The following is a 25,699-nucleotide window of genomic DNA, read 5'->3' on the forward strand; positions in this document are numbered from 1 at the left end:
CCCCGATCCGTTAAACTGCCATTCTGTCCTTGCCTCGGCCATTACCACGCTCCCGTCTCCTGCTTCAATACACACTGTGGCTTGATTTGAGTAAATGCCATGGATATCTGCACGCCGCTGACCCCTCAACCTCCTCACCAAGCCTGTGCCCTCAAAAAAATGATGATGGTCCAACAATATTCTGCCGCCTAGCTTTAATGTTTCAGTGCCCCCGCAGCCGCGCGGCGCCGTGCAGCAACGGGGTCCGAGGACGGGCCCCCTCGGCCCCAGCGAGGACGACGTGTGCACGGCGAGCCGTAGCTCTCCTCCCGGCCAAGGCTGATGTGCGGCGCACGACCTGCTACTTGCCCGCAGCCTGTATATGTTCACCGCGGGCGCGGCGTGCTTCAACACCTCTGCTCCCCTCATAGTGCGGGCGAGCGGTATCTCAGGGTACTTGAGGGGTCCGAGCGGCCTCCTTTGGACGCAAGCCGCAACGGCCGGTCTGGCCATCCCACTTCATCACCATCAACTACATGAACAGTTACTATAAGTAATGACTACACTTGGGAATTTAACTGCAATATTTGGTGGACTATGCAAAATTTTTCATCACTTTTAAGTATTAAAAGTTTATCTTCAGAACTCAACTTCTACAAACATAAAGACTGTACTTCACCTGCAACAACAAATGTTGAAACTGAATCAAACCAAATTAAGAAATCTTATAAATGCTTCTGCAATCAATCTTCATATCCACAGCATAACTTGGACCTTGTTTCAAACAATTTCATGTGTCACCCCTGGAGGAACTTTTGGGGGGGGGGGAGGTCTGTACCGGGCGGTACACCTCCACGCCGCTAATTTAAAATGTGCGCCTGTTGAAACTCCTCTGCTGGAGGAGGGCTGAACTTTATCTACGCTGTTAATTCTTTACCTTCTCAGAAGATGTCACCACGTGGAAAATTTTGAGTTTTTGAACTGTGTCATTTTTGATGTGTTTTTGTTTCGCCTGAAGTAAGAAGTGTAAACTTTCTCTCCTAGAGGACACTACTGAAGATCAACAATAGTGCACCCTAGTGCGGAGTCAAAGAACTATTTTGTTGGAGAAATTTTTATTTCAAACGTTTGTTTCTTGTTAAATTTCTTTCTGTTATTGTTTAAGTTGGCTGTATACCCCTCCTTTTCCCCTTGTTTTAGATTTATCCAATCCCGAATTTCTTTTAGTAATTTCCGACCAATCCGATGTATTTCCCCCCAACTTGGATATGTTTCTATAACCTAGCCAATAAAATTATTGTGGGCGGGTGTTTTCATTCCCCTAACGCCTAGAATCTTCCACGAGAGGATATAAACTGCTGATTTTTGGGTCTCTGCGCCACTTCTGTTCCATCTTTCAGTGTGTTAAGTACATAGCAGGGGGCGGGAAGCGCCTCTTTCTTCGGCAGCGGTCAACAACAAGGTAATGGCCGATTAATAACTTCTTTCTTTGCTAGCTCAGCAGTTTAACTTTCGGGGCGGGTTCTAAGCGTTCAACCATGTAACCTTTTCCTAAAATGTAACTACTCTTTTCATATATTCTCTTTTAAAACGACATATCGGGATAGAGAGTGCTTAACCCTCTCGAGCTCCCACTCACATCGTCTTGAGGTGAACTTATTTTTCTCAACCAATTCTTCCGTAAGGTAATGTAAATTGCTATTAAGTCACCTCTGTAGTATGGGATTAGCCCTTGTATTAACGGCCTAGTGCCAAGTAGGTCTTAAGCAAAGTGTATTAGGAGTGCAAGTTCGCCTCCTCTCAAATTGTATTTTAGAGGTCATGTATTAACCTTCTTGTCATTTAACAGACCTCAGTAGGTTGGGTATTTTACCCCTGTGTATATGTCCTTTCAGGACAGCTTAAAGGTGGAGTTCGGAGTGGCCTATGATAGGCTTGTATTTTAGGGGGAAGTTGCCCTTTCTTGAAAATTGTGTTTCTGCCTCAAGGAGGCTTTTGGGTGTAATTGGAAGCAAATGTTTCTGGCATGTTTGGGGGTTTTCGGCCCCTTTGTTGTATGGTGTTCATTGTAAGGTTGGGCTCATTGCTCAAGAATTATGTTTCTGACTTTTGAAGCCCCAAATGGGGTACCTATGTAAATGTATTTTTCAATCGTGTTTCGGCTACTAAGTACCTGTTCTATTTGTTGTTACCTAATTTTGAAAAGAAAATATAACCTTGTTAAATTTTAAAATTAATTTCACTTTAGTAGCTTGAGACCTATTCACCACCCAGCACCTTCCTTCATGCATAACTACCACAAAAACACGGTAACAATAATAATAATAATAATAATAATAATAATAATAATAATAATAATAATAATAATAATAATAATAATAATAATAATAATAATAATAATAATAATAATAATGTAATTGCTTACGTCCCGTTAACTACTCAGTTGAGTAGCTACTGATGAAATGAGTGATGGTGAAATAAATTGGGGAAAGGAGATGGAAGGATTCGGCTGTGGCCGATGAGTGGGAGCTGTTCCGGCATTTGTCTCGAAATGAAAATGGGAAACAATTCTCAAGACAGCCGAAGACGTGGTTCGAACCCACTCTCCTACAAAATTCAAGTCCATGGTCGAAGCGCGTTAAGGCGCGTCATCACTGCGCTAGCTGTATTGCTATTTACTCCAAGAAATACACAATAGCAATAAAATTTCAACTGAAATCGAAGGAAACTTTGTTTATGCGATTTACTTCAGATTTTTCTGAATTTGAAATTTTAATCTCATATATATCTCAATCTCTAGAAACGCTCATTTCAAACAGTTTTCGAGCTGATAGTCCGGGAATCGATGCCATCAACTTCAACATTATATTATCCGAATATCCTCCAAGATTATATTATTATAGAAAAGGAAGCGTGGCATTTTATTGTCAATCATATGTAAAAGTCTTGAAACATAAGGACATAGGCCTATATCCTGATGTGTTTTCAATATATTTCTGCTCTACAGCGACTGCTAAAAGCCACAAACACTTGTTCCAAGGCACAATCCTAGACATGCTATTGTATGTGGCTGCATTGTGTTGCCGCTACAACAAGGCTCTACAGCTATCAATTTAACATGTGTAACCCCGAATATATTGCAATGTTCAATCACAATTACAGAGGAGACTGGCGCTCGGCCAACAAGCTACAAGAAGCTGACCAATTGGCAACAGCTTTATGGGGTTGCGGTTTAGATGGAGAGATAAATAACATGGATATTGTTGGACACAGCTGAGCAGTTCGAGGAGGGAATGAAGTGCTCTGAGAAACTCAATTCCGGTGAATGTTGATTGTCTCGGCAACTACTGTAATAATTTTATCACTGTTCTGCTATGCTCACAATAATTATACGTCTCTGTGGTTTGGAAATGGCGTAAACTTGGATACCCCATGGCTATGACCATGAAATCAAATCAAATAAACTCCATTGTCCACCTCCAGTTTCAAACATTCCGGGCTAAAACTCGGCAGAGGTATTCGAATCTTTCAAGGGTGGAAAATATGTCATTCGACGGTCGTACAACATCGGCATGTAAAGGATCTCTGGTAGCACATTTGGTGTTTCACCGAAAAAATTAAATAAAACCCGGACATAGATCGTTCGTTTACTCTGAAATCAGGTAGAGTAAAATATAACATTGAAATTGATGTGCAGACACCTTGATGATGCCAAATTAAAATGTCTGCATACAGTGGCTGCGACGAGTGGCATGGCAAGTAACTTACGATATACGATACTAACTTTTCAAAGTGTTTGAACTACAGTTTGCCTTCTACCGCAATTTTATCCATTAAAATTCATAAATAAGAAAAACATTCATTTATATTTATGCCTTCATACTTCACAAGTTTTACATCCATTACCCATGACCATTAGCAGCTAAAAGGTATATCAGTAAATTCTAGAAAATCATAGTATGCATCAGCATGTTTATTTTGAAATTGCAAGGGGGAACTGGAGATGTCTACTTGCGAGTAGTTCTTTTCACATAATGGTACGATGCAAGCTCGCTACCTCTTGGCTGCGAGCTACATGCAAAACTACTGATACTTACAGTAATACAAATATTGAATGAGTTTATTGGACAGAAATTACGCGAATAATACATATCTTACTGGACGTACTTTGACCTGGACCAGGTTAATTATGTAATATAGAAATCTGATAGTATACATATTTTTTCAAAAGATAACGTATTCCATATGTTTTCGTTCTTAAAATTAATGTTGAAAATAGAACTGTACGACAATGTAGTTACTTATTACACTCAAAATATACCAGCATTAAAACATACTATCAAAAAACTTTATCAAGGCATTTACTTACAAGATGGCTAAACTGGTTCATGTCGGCAAGTCAATACATTCTACGTACAACTGTCCCGCATGCACTGATAATGAATGGGATGTGTAATAGCTGGTTTAAATACTCCAAATATGCAGGAAATAAAGTTCAATAACGCGTGAACACTGCCTGCTGTTCTTTCTTGATGGATACAGTGCTTTTCCACCCATCTCTTGGCACAAGCCAGAGCAAAGTGTAGCTTTCACCGAAGTTCCAGTCTCATCCATGGCTGTGACAATATGGAAGCTGCTGGAGTGTAGGCTAGTTGTCTGGCCCAGTGAGGAAAGAAGTGGCAAATGACCTCACCCCTCGTCTTCCCTAGTACGCCTTTGTTGGTGCTATTTGAGGATCCAACCAGCCTCTGGGTTGATGACCTAACAGACAGACAGAACGCATTAACATGTACAGAGGGAAGAGTTGCTTTTATGTGGTTTGTGTCTTGAACGATCTGTAAGTTCCTAATAACAAGTCTCTTCAGTAAAATACGTGTATAGAAAGCTGGCGGCGATTTGGAGACTCCTGCGCATATTGTCTGCGAGCTTCGGCTGAATTCCGACCACATTTAAATTAAATTAACTTAGATTAAAATTATGCCTGTGTGTTCCTCGTTGCTGAACACACACACATTGTCGATGTGTTGACAGCAGCTGTAGTCCTAGTGCACAAATACCAGCTTACTAATATGTGTTTGAAAACGACGGGTCGTAACGCAATGGGATGAACTTGCAGCGAACGACCGTCCAGTTGTTCCCTCTTCGTATTCTGTCGTAACCTGTCCGCAGGAGTAATACCACAGTGAAAATCAGTTATTAGACATCCCACTCATCATTATTGCATGCGGAAAACTAATAAGTAGAAACTACGGGGCTGGCGGGCCACCTGGTCTATATCGACCGATTATCGAATGATATGGATTCTTTCACGAATGGTGGTGACTGTTTTATTGTTGGTCCCTGAACTGAGCGTAATGTGTTCATCTTAATATTATTATTATTCTGTACGATTTTGGTCACCATGAACCATAGAGTAACAACTACGGTATTCTTGATCTTTTTTCCCCTCCACTGGCTTTGATCTTATTCCAATACAGCTTCATTCTTTGTCTTATCTCCTCCTTTATTTCCTCTGGAAATACATGTGCAGGTTTCTTTTCTATTGTTCCTCGGAAGACTCTGAAGTATGAAACTAACTGTCGTAAGTGGTTCCTGTTTTGAATGTCTTTCTAACCAATACCCAGTCTCTCCATATCGGTATGTACCACCTGGCAACAATCCTTTTCCCTTCAAAATCTGTAAGGAGCTTTCGAGTCAACCTTTCTTGATTCATACATAGGAGATGTCCATAAAAATGTATTCGTCTCTTCTTCAGCGACACTATAATTCCTCCAGATACTTTGTAATACTTCTGTTTAGGTATTCTGTTGTTCACCAACATATCTTGTTTCCAGAAACTTCCTTACGATCTTTCTTTCTTTTCTATCTGTTCCAGCAATACACTACTTGTTAAATACAAGCTCTCATCAGCGTTTAGTCTTTCTGGCTTGATCACAGCGTTATTGTGCCTCAGTTTTGTTCTCAGATTTAGTGATTTCGTTTTGTAAACATCTATCGTTAACTGGTACGCTAATTCCACCTTCCTTATTCTTTCACTGATTGATTTCTGTTCTAAGCCATTAAACTGGATCGTCTCAATGTTATTTAAATTTTAAATTCAACGTGGTAGAGTATATTATGCACGTATGTTGAGTGATCAGCCCGGAGGCTGGTTTGGACCTCAACAGCTCCACCATCAATCGTCATAGGAGGGCCAGGCGTCACTGAAGAGGCGTACTAGAGAAATGGGCAGTGATATACTTTCCCGTTGCTTTCCTCACTTAGCCAGTAGTTGCTTTTACATCTCCGTCTGCCATGCCCACTAAAATGACCGCCACTTTCATATCGTAAAAGCCAAGGATGTGACTGAGATAGGTCAATGAAAGTAACAAATTTGTTCTAGTTCATACCAGAAGATATTGTGCACGATAGGTCTTGCCAACAAATGAATGCATGTTATGCAGCAATCATGTAATGACAGTTATTAGGATGCGATCTTAGCGAGCGAAGCGAAACTCTTTATTTACGAAAGTAAGGTCAATAAACCAAGTAGTTACAGAGGTTTCCCTTCCGACAGCATGAAGTGAATTTGTGGTCATAAAAACATGGCAAAAAATAAACTGTCATAAGAAATTAACCATGAAGTGTAACCAGTAAGTAGTAAAATAATCATAGGTAATGAATTTCATATTATTGCGTATTGAGGGGCTAAAAGACTTCCACCAATTCCAAACCCATAATGATTTATTCTCATTCAACTCATTACTTTCCTTGCACCGGATTATAATTTATGTCTTGCCTTAACTTTAAGATTTTGACTGATTATTGTTTCCAGCAAGACCGAAAATAGTTTCAAATATATGTAAATATTTTAGGTTACAATAAATGAGTATTGAATAGGTGGAAACATTTTGCCTCTTGTTTTACAAAATAAGCTAATAACAATCTGCAATATTCGTTCAATGCGCATTATATTTCTCGTCCTCCTAGAATAAGTGTATGTGTCCAAATTATGATTGCACTACTGTACTGTGGTCTTCGCAGACAGGTGCCCTGAAAACTCATTGCAAGTTTTACGCATCGTTAAGTGCACGGATATCTAAGAGTTTATACAACGTAGTAGGCTGCTTCAGCTTGCATTTGTGGTCGCGTGGATGTGAAAATCAGTCGTAAACTACCTCACAAGAAAATTATAGCTTTGTTTTCGTTCTCTTCTGCGATAATCTTGGTCGTTCTTTTCGAATCATCCACTTGTGGACAGTTATGTGTTTCCACATGGAGGAGTTAGGAACAAAAGAGACTGTTCCAAATGATATGAACGTAAACTTCAAGAAATTCTCTCATCCCGTGTAAAGAACACACGATTTGGAGCATCTGGAGTACTACTATGAGATAAACAGTCTCTTTTTTTAATTTACTTTGACAATGACCTACAATAACTTCTCTGATTCTGCGGAAAAGCTTATATGTTATCCTATTTTTCAAGCTATAAGTGAAATGAAGTACCCCATCTAGTGGCCTTGATCGTTAAGACCTAAATTATTTTCTGGCACCGTGGTCAGTCTATTCGAGTCCCGTTTGTAGAAACACATCTTTTCCATGAGAATGTCGGCAGGCAGGGTAGGTGGGGTGATAATGTGTATGTCTTTTAGGTCATCAGCCTAGAGGCTGGTTGGATCCTCAAATAGCACCACGAAAGAATGTCTAGTTTTAGGAAAACCGCAAAAACCAATGACAGAGCTTAGATGAGGCGTACTAGGCATAAAAGTGGGGTAGTTTGCCATTGCTTTCCTCACTGGGCCATAATGTGCCACTGCAGCACGACTGACCCTATGAGCAACACCTTTCATAACACTCAGGCATTATTTGTGCCCCAAATGTCATTACTCAGCATCACCCATACCCCAGCAGCTTCCATATTGTCACAATCATGGATGAGACTGGGACTTCAGTGGAAGCTACACTTTGCTCTTGCTGCGCGCCAAACTACCGGATTCAATTCCAAAGCTCTCTAAAGTGTGTACATGGAATGAGGGCATATGACGCTTTTGATGATGATCTGTCCGTCGAATGGAAATGTCCTTCATATTATTAGACAGCAGTAGGCTATTTGCCGGGGCTGAGTTTCATCCTAATGTTATATATCATGTTATTCATTTCATATCATTAATGGTCTGGTGAGGTTGACGACAGGAAAAGCATCCTGTCGTAAAATTCACTTAGGTGATTCATCTTCCTTCATACTCAACCCCATAGCGAAACGGGGCAAGGATTGGATACACACACATTGAGCACCTTACACCTTTCATGGACTGTTCTTTAGTAGAGTCAGTTTGAGCCGCTTCTTTACAAGAATAAGCAATAATAACATTGTAGAAAAATTGAAAGATCCACATGCAAAATGTTTTATTAACATAAGTCCAAAATGTTTCCGTTACTGAAGCGTCCACAGTAAGATAATTCAGTACTAAAGCGTCACATATAAATTATATTTTGTTTGTATTGTGTCAAATTTCATTAAATCATTCAGAATGCAAAACTAACCATTGTCTCAATATGTGAAGGCACTGCCATAAAATGCAAGGCCATTTCTAATATGCAATTTCAGTGCATAACATTCTACACATAAGGAAGCACCGTTCTGCTGTTCTAAAATTTTCAAGCTGGAAACAAACAAACCAACGAAAAAATCCCAGTCGTAACATCTGTTGATGACAAACTGAGCCATACGGCTTAGCTTTCCCGACCATATCCGCTACATTTCGTTTCACGCAGATCTTTAGTTGATATCATCAGACTGAACAAACCCCATTTCAGCTCTCAGTTCTATATCAAATTTTATGGACCGATGAGTAATTGAACCCGGTGCCTCCAGTTAAGAGGCAGCACGCTGTCCCTCCACAACGAGGTTGGCTTTAAATAGCAAAACTCACACAAATACCAAGTTATGTATAAAAAATATGTGTTTTACCCGCACTTTAGTCAGAATTAATAGGCTTAGTGTTTTATCAATCAGACTCATTTAGAAAGCAGAACAAAAATTATACTGTTAAGAATATTGAAAATAAGGACTCTTAAATTTATGATTCAGAGGGTAGTTTAGTGTAAAAATATTAATTTTGGGGATTAGTGAGAAGAATTTTCTTTCCTCTGAGTTTTAGGGCGTACAAATACCACTACGTGAAATATTTTATCTTAGAACTTTGCCATGTAAGGATCTGTTATCTAGGTTCAATACTATGCGAATATTGTCAAAGAATTCACGCTCTTCGTAACATATGTGCTGCGGGTCAGTATTACTGTCACATAGCATTTTTCGCAGGCGCAACGACGATATGTAAGTACATCACGTGAAGATGACGTAACATATTTCAGTGAACTTGTTATGTAGGCTAAGGATGTGGTGGTGGTCGTGATTATTTTTTTAAGAGGAAGTACACCACCATCACCATCCTCTATTAACACTAATCAAAGGGGAAATTTGAAGGGATCCCACACTTCGAAAAGTGAAGGAATCGGCGAAGAAAAGACAAAAGTGATGAAGGGTGTGAATGTGAAAGAATCCTTAGGCCTCGAAAACCTTATTCCGTATAGGTATGAAGAAACAAGTGTTGAAGAAGGTAGGTCGGACAGGGAGATCAAGGTGCGGACTCTGACACAAGTAGCCAGTTAGACCGGACGAAATTTAAGTCCTGTATGTTAACGGAAGATCCCGGTTGTTATCATGCTAAATTTCAGCTTGGTCGGTCAAATGGTTTTTACGTGAAAGAAATATTGCATTCATATTTGCGTAACTAGCTTCGATTTTAGCATCTTCCTACTGATGAATCATTCACCCTTGACAGGGCATGGTGAGATCCTGATTTTCTTTCTCCAAGTCCCTTGAAAAATAGGGAACTAAGGTAAAGTTGCTCAAGATATTAGTCTAAATTAACGCTGGTTATTATGTAAGCTCCTTGCAGGTACACTCTTCTCAAAAGCAAATGAACCTATAGACACTGTGTATTTTGTGGGCATCCACAGGGTTTTTAACTAAACCTAACCACATGGCACTACAGCCCTTGAAGGGCCTTGCGCTACAAAGCGAGTGCTCAGCCCGAAGGCTGCAGATTGCGAGGTGTCGTTTGGTCAGCACGCGGAATCGTCTCGGCCGTTATTCTTGGATTTCTAGACCGGGGCAGCTATCTCACCGTCAGATAGTTCCTCAATTCTAATCACGTAGGCTGAGTGGACCTCGAACCAGCCCTCGGGTCCCTGACCTGGACGGGAATGGAGCCCTGGGCCTCCAGGTAAGAGGCAGGCAAACTACCGCAAGATATTAGTATAAAAACGGAGGAACTGGAGAATTATAGGAAAAGGAAAGGAAAGTACCAAAGAAGACACTTGGACCAAGAAACTTTGGGAGTACTTGGATGAAAATAAACAATAAAGAAATTCATAGCCATAGTGAAAAGGTATCATAAACCCTTAGAAAAAGAAGGAAAGACTGGAAAAAATTGATCTTTTTGACAAGAATAAAAAAAATGATTCATTGAAGTGAAAAAGGGATTTATCCAAAACGAGCATTACGAAATGAGAAATTCTATACGGTTCAGCATTTCGAAATAGAATTAGAAAGCTCTGTGGTTTTCAGGAAGAAAATAGAAAGCGTGTACGGATGAAAGAAGAAAATAAAAATTTGAATGGATGAAGAACCGGAGAGACCGACAATCAAGAAATAAGAAAAAAACATGAGGAAGTCTAAGAAGGATGCAGTTATTAAAAAAATCGCTCTGAAACATATTTTTTACATGAAAAAACATAGAATAATGCATATCTTTCCGAGCTTACCAGGCCATAGAGCGATGTAATCTCCATGCCATGGCTCCACCCACAGGGAAGATAAAGAGTTCCGATAAATCAAAAAAAACATTTGTGTAACCACAAAAGAATGTTAAGGTACCTGAACTGAGAGAAAATACGGTATTCTGAACCTTATCAAGATACAGGTATTATTATTATTATTATTATTATTATTATTATTATTATTATTATTATTATTATTATTGTTACCGTGTTTTGGTGGTAGTTATGCCTGAAAGAAGGTGCTGGGTGGTGAATAGGTCTCAAGCTACTAAAGTGAAATTAATTTTAAAATTTAACAAGGTTATATTTTCTTTGCAAAATTAGGTAACAACAAATAGAACAGGTACTTAGTAGCCGAAACACGATTGAAAAATACATTTACATAGGTACCCCATTTGGGGATTCAAAAGTCAGAAACATAATTCTTGAGCAATGAGCCCAACCTTACAATGAACACCATACAACAAAGGGGCCGAAAACCCCCAAACATGCCAGAAACATTTGCTTCCAATTACACCCAAAAGCCTCCTTGAGGCTGAGACACAATTTTCCATAAAGGGCAACTTCCCCTTAAAATCCAAGCCTATCATAGGCCACTCCAAACTCCACCTTTAAGCTGTCCTCAAAGGCCATATACACAGGGGTAAAATACCCAACCTACTGAGGTCTGTTAAATGACAAGAAAGTTAATACATGACCTCTAAAATACAATTTGAGAGGAGGCGAATTTGCACTCCTAATACACTTTGCTTAAGACCTACTTGGCACTAGGCCATTAATACAAGGGCTAATCCCATAGTACAGAGGTGACTTAATAACAATTTACATTACATTACGGAAGAATAGGTTGAGAAAAATAAGTTCACCTCAAGACGATGTGATTGGGAGCTCGAGAGGGTTAAGCACTCTCTATCCCGATATGTCTTTGTAAAAGAGAATATATGAAAAGAGTAGTTACATTTTAGGAAAAGGTTACATGGTTGAACGCTTAGAACCCGCCCCGAAAGTTAAACTGCTGAGCTAGCAAAGAAAGACTTTATTAATCGGCCATTACCTTGTGTTGAACGGCCGCCGAAGAAGGAGGCGTTTCCCGCCCCCTGCTATGTACTTAACACACTGAAAGATGGAACAGAAGTGGCCCGGAGACCCGAAAATCAGCAGTTTATATCCTCTCGCGGAAGGTTCTAGGCGTTAGAGGAAAGAAAACACCCTCCCACAAACTCTTTATTGGGTAGGACCCCGCAACAGATTCAAGTTGGGGGAAGATACACCAGATTGGTCAGAAATTAATAGAAGAAATTCGGGATTGGATACATTCATAACAAGGGGAAGAAAGGGGTAAATATTGCCAACTTAAACAATGACAGAAAGAAATTTAACAAAGAACAAACTCTTGAAATTAAATTTTCTCCAAAAAAAATAGTTCTTTGACTCCGCACTAGGTTGCACTATTGTAGATCTTCAGTAGTGTCCTCTAGAAGAGAAAGTTCACACTTCTTACTTCGAGCGAAACAAAAACACATCAAAAGTGACACAGTTCTAAAACTCCAAAATTTACAGGTAGTGACATCTTCTGAGAAGGTAGAAAATTAATACCGTCAATAAAGTTCAGACTTCCTCCAGCAGAGGAGTTTTAACTGGCGCGCATTTAAATTAGCGGCGTGGAGGTGTACCACCCGGTACAGACCTCCCCCCCCAAAAGTTCCTCCAAGGGGTAACACAGAAGAACATAAACTTTTGTTTGAAAATAAGGTCCAAGTTTTGATGTTGATATTAAAATAAATTGCAGAAGTATTTGAGAAATTTCTTAATTTGGTTTGATTTAGTTTCAAAATTTTGTTGTTGCAGATGAAGTAAGGTCTTTATATTTGTAGAAGTTGAATTTCTGAAGATAACTTTTTATACTTGAAAGTGAAGGGAAAAAAAAAATTTCAAAATCCACCAAATATTGCAGTTGAATTCCCAAGTGTAGTCATTACTTATAGTAACTGTTCATGTAGTAGATGGTGATGAAGTGGGATGGCCAGACCGGCCGTTGCGGCTTGCGTCCAAAGGAGGCCGCTCGGACCCCTCAAGTACCCTGAGATACCGCTCGCCCGCACTATGAGGGGAGCAGAGGTGTTGAAGCACGCCGCGCCCGCGGTGAACATATACAGGCTGCGGGCAAGTAGCAGGTCGTGCGCCGCACATCAGCCTTGGCCGGGAGGAGAGCTCCGGCTCGCCGTGCACACGTCGTCCTCGCTGGGGCCGAGGGGGCCCGTCCTCTGCTCCAGTTGCTGCACGGCGCCGCGCGGCTGCGGGGGCACTGAAACATTAAAGCTTGGCGGCAGAATTGTGTTGGACCATCATCTTTTTTTAAAGGGCACAGGCTTGGTGAGGAGGTTGAGGGGTCAGCGGCGTGCAGATATCCATGGCATTTACTCAAATCAAGCCACAGTGTGTATTGAAGCAGGAGACGGGAGCGTGGTAATGGCCGAGGCAAGGACAGAATGGCAGTTTAACGGATCGGGGAAGGTTTTACAAGAGGCTTACATATAAGACAAAATATTATAGAAGGGGCAGAAAGCCTTAAAAGTTGAACTCAAAAAAATATAACCTTCATATTCCTTTCAAATTATATGAAGCAAGTTGACACAAAATTTACACTGGTTTCACCTGTGACAGGTGAACCCTAAATATCCTCTCGGTGGCTGGATTGCTTAATAACAACGTAACCGGGGTGAGGAAATCGAGAATAACACATGGCCCAAGGAATCTGGGGGCAAGCTTGCCCGCGGGAACAAAATTTTTGACCATTACTTGGTCACCTACCTTTAAAGGGGTGGATCTCCGTCCACGATCATACCTTTCCCTAACTTTTTCATGAGATACTTTAAGATTAGCTTTAGCCTTCTTCCAAAGATCTTTAATGTTGTCCGGATCTATTGTCTCGGGCAGAATGTCACTCAGAGACCAGAGGTTAGAGAGCGGCGAGTTGGGAACAAACTTAAACATCAAAGAAGCTGGAGTAAACTTGTGAGATTCATGAACCGCCGAATTCAAAGCAAAAGCTATCCAATGCAGGGACGTGTCCCACCTGGAATGATCTTCATGATGATAGGCAATAAGTGCGGACCTGAGATTACGGTTAACCCGTTCAGCCAGAGATGGTTGAGAGTAATAAGCAGAAGTAGTTACATGAGAGATGGATAAGTCAAAACAAAATTTACGAAATAAATTAGATGTAAAAGCCTTAGCATTATCAGATACAATATATTGGCACGGACCAAAAGAAGCAAAAATAGAATTTAGGCAAGTAATGGTGGACTGAGCGGTAGCCAGCTTAGTCGGAAATAACCAGGAAAATCTGGTAAAACCATCTACACATACAAAGATGAATTTGTTGGCATTTCCCTTCGACTGGGGGAAGGGTCCTACATAATCAATATACAGGCGTTAAATGGGGCGCGATGCTTGATGCGAAGACAAGAGGCCTACCTTGGTGGACATGGTTGGTTTACTAATCAAACAGGATTTACAAGCCTTTACTAGTTCACGGATTTCACCGTCCATACCTTTCCAGATGAACATTTCCCGAATCTTTTCACGAGTTTTAAAGATACCAAGATGCCCTCCTAATGGGGTCTCATGATAATACTTGAAGATCATAGGTACAAGAACCGCTGGAACAACAACTTTCATCAACTTATCATGCCTCGAAGGGCAACATAGAACACCATTCCTCAGAACATAAGGGACAACATGTCCCCCAGAAGAAAGGGTTTCCATTATCGGAGCCAGCGTCGGATCTTCACGTTGGTATTTCTCAATATCCCTAAAAAGCATGGGAGCATCTGTTAAGATGGCATTAACACCAGATAGTATGGACTCGGGAGGTGATGAACTGTCGACTGGTTCCTGGGTCTCGACGTTGTTAGAAAACATACGGCTGAGTCCATCAGCAACAACATTTTCGGTACCTCTGATATGTCTAACATCAAACTGGAAGGCGGAAATACGAATAGCCCAGCGGGCTATACGACCAGTACGACGCGGCCTACCTAAGACCCAGCTTAAAGCTTGATTATCTGTCTCCAGGTCGAATTTGACATGTTCCAGATAGAGACGGAACTTTTCTAAGGCAAATAAGACTGCCCACCCTTCGAGCTCATAGATGGAATACTTGGCTTCTTGAGCCGATAGAGTCCTAGATGCATAGGCGATGGGTCGCCTCCCTAGTTCAGTCTCTTGAAGAAGGTCTGCAGCTACAGCTGACGATGACGCGTCCGTTTGGACGATGAATTTCTTTGAGGAATCAGGCATAGCGAGGACAGGGGCATTACAGAGAGCTAATTTCAGATCTTCAAAAGCGGCTTGTTGAGAAGGTCCCCACTCGAATTTGATGCCTTTCCTACGAAGAAGGTTTAAGGGCGCCGCTCTATTAGCAAAGTTAGGAATGAACTTTCTGAAGAAATTCACCATACCAATGAACCTGGCGATACCTTTAATGTCCTTGGGAGGTTTAAAATCACGGATGGCCTCTGTTCTAGAATGATCGACTGCTACACCATCGGGTGACACAATATGCCCTAGGAATGACATAGAGGGCTTAGCAAAGACAACCTTGGACAACTTAACAGTTAACCCAGCCTTACGAAGGCGATCGAGAGCTTCTCGCAGATGATCTAGATGTTCTTCAAAAGTCTCTGAAAATACGACGACATCATCTAAATAGTGATATAAGTACTCGAATTTGATGTCGGAGAAGACCCTATCTAGTAGCCTAGTGAGCACAGCTGCTCCCGTAGGGAGCCCGAAAGGCACGCGGTTGTATTCATATAAATTCCAGTCCGTGGCAAACGCTGTAAGGTGTTTAGACTCTTCGGCAAGGGGAATTTGATTATAGGCCTGATTTAAGTCCAAGATGGTGAAGAACTTGGCCTTACGAAACCATGAAAAACAAGAATGAAGGTCAGGAAGGGGCACAGATTGCAACACAACCTTCCGATTGAGAGCCCTGTAAACAATGACAGGCCTGAAGCCTCCTTGGGGTTTCGGGACTAGAAAAATAGGCGATGAATACGCCGACTTAGAGGGCCTAATAATACCATCCTTCAACATCTGATCGATAATTTCTTTCAGAGCCTTCATTTTAGGTGGAGATAGCCTATAAGGTGGAAAACGGACAGGAATCGAATCCGTGACCTCAATTTTGTATTCAATAAGGTCAGTAACACCAAGAGTATCAGAGAACACCTCGGGAAACGACTGACACAGTTTGCGAATACTATCAGCCTGCTCCTCAGGTAGATGTCTAAGGTCTAACAACATCTCATCCTGGGTAGGCGAAATAGAAGAACATGACACAGAATTACACTTTAATAGTGGTATTTTACAACTAGAAGCAAATTTGAATGTGCACGACCTAGACTGGAGATCGAGCACAAGACCAGTGTGAGAAATAAAGTCAGCTCCCAATATAATGGGGCAAGACAATTGCTTGGCCACAAACAATTTAATTTTCCATGTAAACTTAAAAATACGAATCTTGACCAGTAAGGAACCTAGAATTTCTAATGGAGATGAATTAGCCGATACGTATTGAACAGGAGAAGAGACATAGTCAGGAAGTTTACAAACCGATTTCAATTTAGAATACCATTCAGCCGAAATAATCGAACAAACACTGCCTGAATCTAAGAGAGCTGTTATAGGCTCGTTATTTAACTCAATCTTAAGAAAAGGAACAGGTGCGGGGGTATCCGCCGCAATCCTAAGACATTCTTTAGGGCATTCAAAAGATGAATTTGAAGGCTGATCGTTCTCTGCATTTACAACCTGTTTACTAGGGGCTGAGTCTCGGGAAGGTGGATTAGTCGACTCAGCCGAAGCCACTAGTCACTTTTTATTATTGGCATAGGTGGAATTTGCACCAGAAGTTGAGCAGGAGGGGGAGCTATTTGAGTTGGGACAATTCTTGGCGATATGTGAGAAGGCCCCACACTTAAAACAGCCTTGTGATGACCCGGCTCCATTCCTTGTCCCACTTGACTTGATCAGCGGACACTTGTTGCGCAGATGGTCAGGCGACCCGCAAGCATAACATTTACGGGGATGACTGGTCGGCGAGGTGGAGGCCGAGTATTACTAAACGAAGGAGGGGGTTCTTTCGCGACACGCAAAGAATCGGCGTATCTAACTCCTTCCGCTGAGACGGCCAATGCTTCAAGTTCAGAGAAAGTTTGCGGGCACGCCGCGAAACACAAATATGACCTGTAGGGTGGTGAAATCCCTTCCACAATAGCTTGTACAATCTGATCCTCCGGGAAATGAAGAGCAAACACCCTAGTATAAAACTTAATGTCCTGTATGAAATCAGCCAAGTTTTCATCCAAGCGTTGTACACGGTAATAGTACTTCTGAATAAGGGAGGACCTGGCCCTAGCCGGGATGAAGTTAGCTAGCAAATGGGCATGGAAATCCTCAATAGATGATTGCTCGGCAATGGCTCTTACGATTTTATCTGAGAGAATACCAATAGCATACGGATAGATAATTTGCAAAATTTGACATGGAGAAAGAGAAAACACAAGGGCATGATCCTGAAATTCAACTAGAAATCTTAAAAAAGAAATTACATCACTGGTGGTATTAACGGAAAACTTAGAGATACCTCTGAGCAACATTGCCAATGGATGAGGCAAGCTGCTAAACCTGGGTGACATAGTAGGTGAAGGTTTCAATGGCAAGGAAGTTAATTCAGAACGAATGTTACTCAATGATGCACGACGTTCAGATTCGTTGTCCAATGGGGCAGGGATAGTTTGAGCAGCAACGGTTATCCTATTAACTTCTCCCTTGGGAGGCGCTTCCTCACTACCTGCATTCACTATGGTGGGTTGATCAGATTTGGGAGGAACTTCCCCAGTTAACAATTGAGTGACCTTGCTAGATAATTCAGACATATTTTCAAGCAGCGTACTAGCTTCCTTCTTCTGAACGTCATTCAACTTTAGAGACAACGGATCGTTAACCCTATTCGAAAAATGATATAGCCTAGCTTGCACACGCTTAATTTGATTAGGAGAAGGATCATTTTCATCAAAAAAACTAACTACAGAAGCTAGCCCAGTAATATTCTCCGAGATCGTGGAAAGAGAGTCGTCAATTTCTTTCTCTCCCAAATTGGGGATGGAAATGGGCAAATCTAGGGACTCTCTAAGCTTGTTTGTGTCTACTGCAACCGTGCCTCCAGATTGTACATTTCTAATAGTCAATTCATAGATCAACTCCTCCTTGCGCAAATAGTTGAGATGGAGAACATCGCGAGGGCCGGACATGGTGACAGAACAATTTTGAAAAGATCAAAAATTCCAGCAACTGAGAAAATGGTTAGAGTTCGGAACAAAACAATGTTTAGCCGTCAAAAGGGGCTAAATTGAGACCCATTCAACCACGCTCTGCTACCACTTGTTACCGTGTTTTGGTGGTAGTTATGCCTGAAAGAAGGTGCTGGGTGGTGAATAGGTCTCAAGCTACTAAGGTGAAATTAATTTTAAAATTTAACAAGGTTATATTTTCTTTGCAAAATTAGGTAACAACAAATAGAACAGGTACTTAGTAGCCGAAACACGATTGAAAAATACATTTACATAGGTACCCCATTTGGGGATTCAAAAGTCAGAAACATAATTCTTGAGCAATGAGCCCAACCTTACAATGAACACCATACAACAAAGGGGCCGAAAACCCCCAAACATGCCAAAAACATTTGCTTCCAATTACACCCAAAAGCTTCCTTGAGGCTGAGACACAATTTTCAATAAAGGGCAACTTCCCCTTAAAATCCAAGCCTATCATAGGCCACTCCAAACTCCACCTTTAAGCTGTCCTCAAAGGCCATATACACAGGGGTAAAATACCCAACCTACTGAGGTCTGTTAAATGACAAGAAAGTTAATACATGACCTCTAAAATACAATTTGAGAGAAGGCGAATTTGCACTCCTAATACACTTTGCTTAAGACCTACTTGGCACTAGGCCATTAATACAAGGGCTAATCCCATACTACAGAGGTGACTTAATAACAATTTACATTACATTACGGAAGAATAGGTTGAGAAAAATAAGTTCACCTCAAGACGATGTGATTGGGAGCTCGAGAGGGTTAAGCACTCTCTATCCCGATATGTCTTTGTAAAAGAGAATATATGAAAAGAGTAGTTACATTTTAGGAAAAGGTTACATGGTTGAACGCTTAGAACCCGCCCCGAAAGTTAAACTGCTGAGCTAGCAAAGAAAGACTTTATTAATCAGCCATTACCTTGTGTTGAACGGCCGCCGAAGAAGGAGGCGCTTCCCGCCCCCTGCTATGTACTTAACACACTGAAAGATGGAACAGAAGTGGCCCGGAGACCCGAAAATCAGCAGTTTATATCCTCTCGCGGAAGGTTCTAGGCGTTAGGGGAAAGAAAACACCCTCCCACAAACTCTTTATTGGGTAGGACCCCGCAACAGATTCAAGTTGGGGGAAGATACACCAGATTGGTCAGAAATTAATAGAAGAAATTCGGGATTGGATACATTCATAACAAGGGGAAGAAAGGGGTAAATATTGCCAACTTAAACAATGACAGAAAGAAATTTAACAAAGAACAAACTCTTGAAATTAAATTTTCTCCAAAAAAAATAGTTCTTTGACTCCGCACTAGGTTGCACTATTGTAGATCTTCAGTAGTGTCCTCTAGAAGAGAAAGTTCACACTTCTTACTTCGAGCGAAACAAAAACACATCAAAAGTGACACAGTTCTAAAACTCCAAAATTTACAGGTAGTGACATCTTCTGAGAAGGTAGAAAATTAATACCGTCAATAAAGTTCAGACTTCCTCCAGCAGAGGAGTTATAACTGGCGCGCATTTAAATTAGCGGCGTGGAGGTGTACCACCCGGTACAATTATTATTATTATTATTATTATTATTATTATTATTATTGTTGTTGTTGTTACAGAGTCATAAGTGGAAGTCAGAGGTGAAAGAAGGTGCGGGCTGGAATAGGTCTCAATTACAAAATTAAAGTTAAATTAAAACTTTAACAAAGGTTATACACTGACTGACAGAGCAAATGCAACACCAAGAAGGAGTGGTCAGAATTTTATGCCAATTGCAGGGTAGACTGACGTCACTGAGGTATGCTCATGATGTGAAATGCGCCGCTGTGCTGCGCACGTAGCGAACGATAAATGGGACACGGCGTTGGCGAATGGCCCACTTCGTACCGTGATTTCTCAGCCGACAGTCATTGTAGAATGTGTTGTCGTGTGCCACAGGACACGTGTATAGCTAAGAATGCCAGGCCGCCGTCAACGGAGGCATTTCCAGCAGACAGACGACTTTACGAGGGGTTTGGTGATCGGGCTGAGAAGGGCAGGTTGGTCGCTTCGTCAAATCGCAGCCGATACCCATAGGGATGTGTCCACGGTGCAGCGCCTGTGGCGAAGATGGTTGGCGCAGGGACATGTGGCACGTGCGAGGGGTCCAGGCGCAGGAGGCGCAGCCCGAGTGACGTCAGCACGCGAGGATCGGCGCATCCGCCGCCAAGCGGTGGCAGCCCCGCACGCCGCACGCCACGTCAACCGCCATTCTTCAGCATGTGCAAGACACCCTGGCTGTTCCAATATCGACCAGAACAATTTCCCGTCGATTGGTTGAAGGAGGCCTGCACTCCCGGCGTCCGTCAGAAGACTACCATTGACTCCACAGCATAGACGTGCACGCCTGGCATGGTGCCGAGCTAGAGCGACTTGGATGAGGGAATGGCGGAACGTCGTGTTCTCCGATGAGTCACGCTTCTGTTCTGTCAGTGATAGTCACCGCAGACGAGTGTGGCGTCGGCGTGGAGAAAGGTCAAATCCGGCAGTAACTGTGGAGCGCTGTACCGCTAGACAACGCGGCATCATGGTTTGGGGCGCTATTGCGTATGATTCCACGTCACCTCTAGTGCGTATTCAAGGCACGTTAAATGCCCACCGCTACGTGCAGCATGTGCTGCTGCCGGTGGCACTCCCGTACCTTCAGGGGCTGCCCAATGCTCTGTTTCAGCAGGATAATGCCCGCCCACACACTGCTCGCATCTCCCAACAGGCTCTTCGAGGTGTACAGATGCTTCCGTGGCCAGCGTACTCTCCGGATCTCTCACCAATCGAACACGTGTGGGATCTCATTGGACGCCGTTTGCAAACTCTGCCCCAGCCTCGTACGGACGACCAACTGTGGCAAATGGTTGACAGAGAATGGAGAAACATCCCTCAGGGCACCATCCGCACTCTTATTGACTCTGTACCTCGACGTGTTTCTGCGTGCATCGCCGCTCGCGGTGGTCCTACATCCTACTGAGTCGATGCCGTGCGCATTGTGTAACCTGCATATCGGTTTGAAATAAACATCAATTATTCATCCGTGCCGTCTCTGTTTTTTCCCTAATTTCATCCCTTTCGAACCACTCCTCCTTGGTGTTGCATTTGCTCTGTCAGTCAGTGTATTTTCTTTTCAAAATCAACAAATAACCGAGTATAACAGGTACCAAGTAGCAGAACAACAAGTTAAGAAATTACAAATTACAGTTCGTTACAAGATTTGGGCTTCGAGCCCCGTTTTACATTCCTGAGCCCTCAGCTCACAACCACAAATTACCAACGGGCAGAAAACCCCTTACTACATGAAGCACATGCTCCCAACTTTACATCTCAAGCCTCTCTAAAGCACTTTTACCACAACACCATAAAGATCTGACCCGCTCTCGATCTTTCAAGCCTATCAAGGCAATAACAAACCTTTACACAAACTGCCATCAAGGCATTATAAAGAAACAGGGGTATCTCGTACCCAATCTACTGGGCCTTATTGTTCAAAAACTAGGTTAATTTAAATGGCCCAAAACAGAAGGATGGAGGCGTGAATTTTCACTCCTAAATCTAAATTTAAAAACCTAAGTGGCTCTAGGCCGATACACAGGGGCTAATCCCAAGCTAGGGAGGTGACTCGTATGAGAAAACTTTAATACATTAAGGAAGAGAAGAATCGGTTACGAAAACGTAGTCACCTCAATTTCGAATGAAGGGGAGCTCGAGAGGGTAAACCACTCTCTATCCCCGAATTAAAGTTCAAGAAAACTGAAGTTTACCCGGAAAAAGGTTTACATTAAAGGTTTCGAACCTTCCCCGGGAGTTAAACTGCTGAGCTCGCAAGAAATAAAGATGTTAAGAGGCCATTACCTTGATGAAGAGCTGCTGCCTGAAGAACGGGGCGCTTCCCGCCCCCTGCTACATATCCACACACTAAGCTAGATGTTACTGAAGTGGCCCGGAAACAAGAAAATCAGCAGATTTTATACCCTCGTGGAAAATTCGAGACCTTTCAAGAATGAGTAGACGCACCTCCTCAATTTTTATTGGTAGACTGAGAATTACACATGGAAATTTGAAGAAGAAAGCTATGATTGGAGGAAAATTAATTACAGAATTTACTGATTGGTTAAATTCAAAACAGGCGGAAAGAAAGGACTAACATTGCCAACCCACAAACCACAGAACAAAATTCCACGAACCGGCTACACAGGCGTAGCAGGGGGAGAGGTGATACTCCCACGTGGCGCGTCCCAGGTGGCGGATAGGGGGGTCCTAACCGGCTTGCCGGCGGACTTGAGGGAAATAAAATACCTCTCGCGGACCAAACACACACCCCCTGTGGGTGGGGGAGGCTGACGAATAATACACCCACGGTATCCCCTGCCTGTCGTGCGAGGCGACTAAAAGGGGCGACCAAGGGATGAATGAATTAGAACCATGAAACTACTCTTGATTCGTACCATCATGCGGGGAACACCATAGGTTGCATGTACTTGCGAGTAGTATCACTAACATGGTACGAAATATGTTTGTGATTCGTTGCAGTAAAAAGCCTGGCCTGGTGGATTCCAGTACCCGTGCGTTGTACCCATGTGGGCAACACCGCGGGTCTGGGCGTAGCCTGTGAGTTGTACCACTACATGAGCGACACCGTGGGTCTGCGTTGCCTGTGATTAGTACTCACTATGTGCGGAACACCCCGGGGCCTTTGGGACCGGCACCCGTGACTAGTACCCTAGGTGAGGAAACTCATCGGTTTGCGTTGGCTTTAAGTGACGCCATTGTGTGCGAAACACCATAGGTCTGCGTTACCTGTACGAAGTACAGTACTTGTGAGTAGTACCATCTTTTGTGGAACACCGTGAGTCTTCGCTACTTCTGATTAATACCCCAACATGACACACACCATGGTTCTATTTTACTCGCGACATGTACCATTCTGTGGGGCCTTAGACGTGGATTTTGCACCCCCTTTAGACACCAAGCATCTTTGTGCCTTATAAGTGGTTCCTTGGTCGGTAATAATGTTATTTTCGTTCTCTATTGAATCCGATCCACTGGTTTTTGTTTTTGTTTGTTTGTTGTTTTGTTGGGTTCCTGTCCATCCATTCATTCTTCATGACATTTTTAATTTTTATTTTGGTCAGTGGATGCCTTTGTAATTTTTGTTCTCTCATTTCGTACCATTAGGGGCCGATGACCTTCGATGTTAGGCCCCTTAAAACAACAAGCATCATCATCATCATCATCACAGAACAAAATTTAGTAAAGACAAAACTTATGAATACAACATTTCTCCAAGAAGGTACATTCCTTTACACCAGAGTGCGTTATCATAGTTCTTGGTCGAGACCTCTGTTAGAGTCTGTCCACACTTCTTGATTAATAAAAAACAAAAGCAAATCAAAAACACCCAGTGACATCTTCTGATAAACAGTAGAGTTAGTTCAGTTTTTAAAGTTCCGAGCTTCTCCTGTAGAGGAGTTTCAATTGGCGCAAGATTTGAACTTGCGTCGCGTAGAGGTGTACCGCCCGGTACAATTATTATTATTATTATTATTATTATTATTATTATTATTATTATTATTATTATTATTATTATTATTATTATTATTATTCGAATAACCTTTTTGAGGGTACGATAAATCAACTTTGGTTACTTTTATTTGCATTTAAATTTCTTCGTTTCCAAACTTCCTTCATGTTCTGAGAATGCTGTTCCTTTTCCTGAGTTCATTTTCTTCCAGTTGTTAATTTCTTTCTCTTTTGAATTCCTGATTTTCGTGTTACGTCTCTGAAACGTGCTCTGTTTTCTATCTTATCTACTTTAATTCCAGCGTTTTTTATATCCTTTTCAATTTCAATGAAACACGTTGGCTTGGATTTGTAACTGTTCAATAAGTTGAAGTGTTGGTTAGTTAATCTATTGTTTTTTTTTTTTTTTTTTGCTAGTTGCTTTACATCGCACTGACACACATAGGTCTTATGGCGACGATGGGATAGGAAAGGCCAAGGAATGGGGAGGAAGCGGCCGTAGCCTTAATTAAGGTACGGCCTGGTGTGAAAATGGGAAGCCACAGAAAACCATCTTCAGGGCTGCCGACAGTGGGGTTCGAACCCACTATCTCCCGGATGCGAGCTCACAGCTGCACGCTCCTAAACGCACGGCCAACTCGCCCAATAATCTATTGTTATCCATTCTATAAATATGTCTTCTTTTCGTCATTACAGTTGTCAGTTTTTCAACTTTAAAATGTAGCTCTCTGTTTGATCGTGGTCTAGATTAGGCATTGTTGTTTCTTATAGGTCCCAGTATTTTTTTCAAAATTCTTCTTTCCATGTTTTTCTAATTTTTCAAGATTCCCAATTCTTGTAATTTTAAAAGTTTCTGCTGCATATAAAACGTCTGGCCGAGCCACTGTTTGACAATGTCTTAATTACAAGTTCCAGGATAGATATTTCTTATTGTACTTTTCTTTTGTCATATGAAACATCCTTTCCATTTTGTTTACTCTTATAGCTATAGCTACCTATTATTTTGTGTAGTTGTTTGTCATGAACTTCTTTTTTCAAAAAATATTTGCAATCATATTTTGGCCACTTGTTTCTGTAATTCTCATATTTGTACTTGAGCATCATCTAACGAGTCTGTAATTAACGCCATGTCATCTGCGAAATTTGAACAATCTATAATGATTTTATTTGTATTTCTTACTAGTTTAGTATTGATGGCTTTCCTACATTCCCGAACTACCTTCTCTAATACACAATTGAAGAGCAGAGGTGACAAACCATCTCCCTGTCGTACACCTGATCTTATTTCAAATGGATTTGAGAGTTCTCCCAAAAAAAAAATTACTTTGGATGTTGTGTTTGTTAATGTTGCTCTAATTATTTCAATTGTTTTATTATCAAGTCCATATTCCTTTAAAATATCAAATAGAGTATTTCTATCAATTGAATCGTAGGCCTTTTTAAAGTTTACAAAAGGTATTACAAATTTCGATTTTCTGATCTTTCTCACAACTATTATGTTCTTTAGACTTAAAATTTGTTCTGAACATGACCCTCCCTTTCTAAATCCTGCTTCATACTCTCCTAATTGTGGATCTAGTATTTCCTCAGCTTTTTAAGAGCGATTTGGACAAAATCTTATATGCAATTAGTAAAAAGGTAATTCCCCTATAGTTGTTAGGGTCTAATTCATTCCCCCTTTTTTTTTTGTAGCGGATGTATTAGTGATGATGTCCATCCTGCAGGTAAAGTGCCTGTTGTCCAGTTTTCTTCGATGATTTCCATTAAACATTTTATCATATTGTCACTAGAGTATACCGGTATAATAATAATAATAATAATAATAATAATAATAATAATAATATATATATATATATATATATTATTAGCCATACCTGTGATGTATAGGTAATGTGCTTATCTCTTATTCCAAGGCCTTGAGTTCGTGGGTTCCTTTCCCGGCCAGTTCAAGAATTTTAATTCTGCGCTAAAGGTTAG

The sequence above is a fragment of the Anabrus simplex genome, chromosome 4 (genome assembly GCF_040414725.1).
Source record: "Anabrus simplex isolate iqAnaSimp1 chromosome 4, ASM4041472v1, whole genome shotgun sequence".
NCBI lineage: Eukaryota > Metazoa > Arthropoda > Insecta > Orthoptera > Tettigoniidae > Anabrus > Anabrus simplex.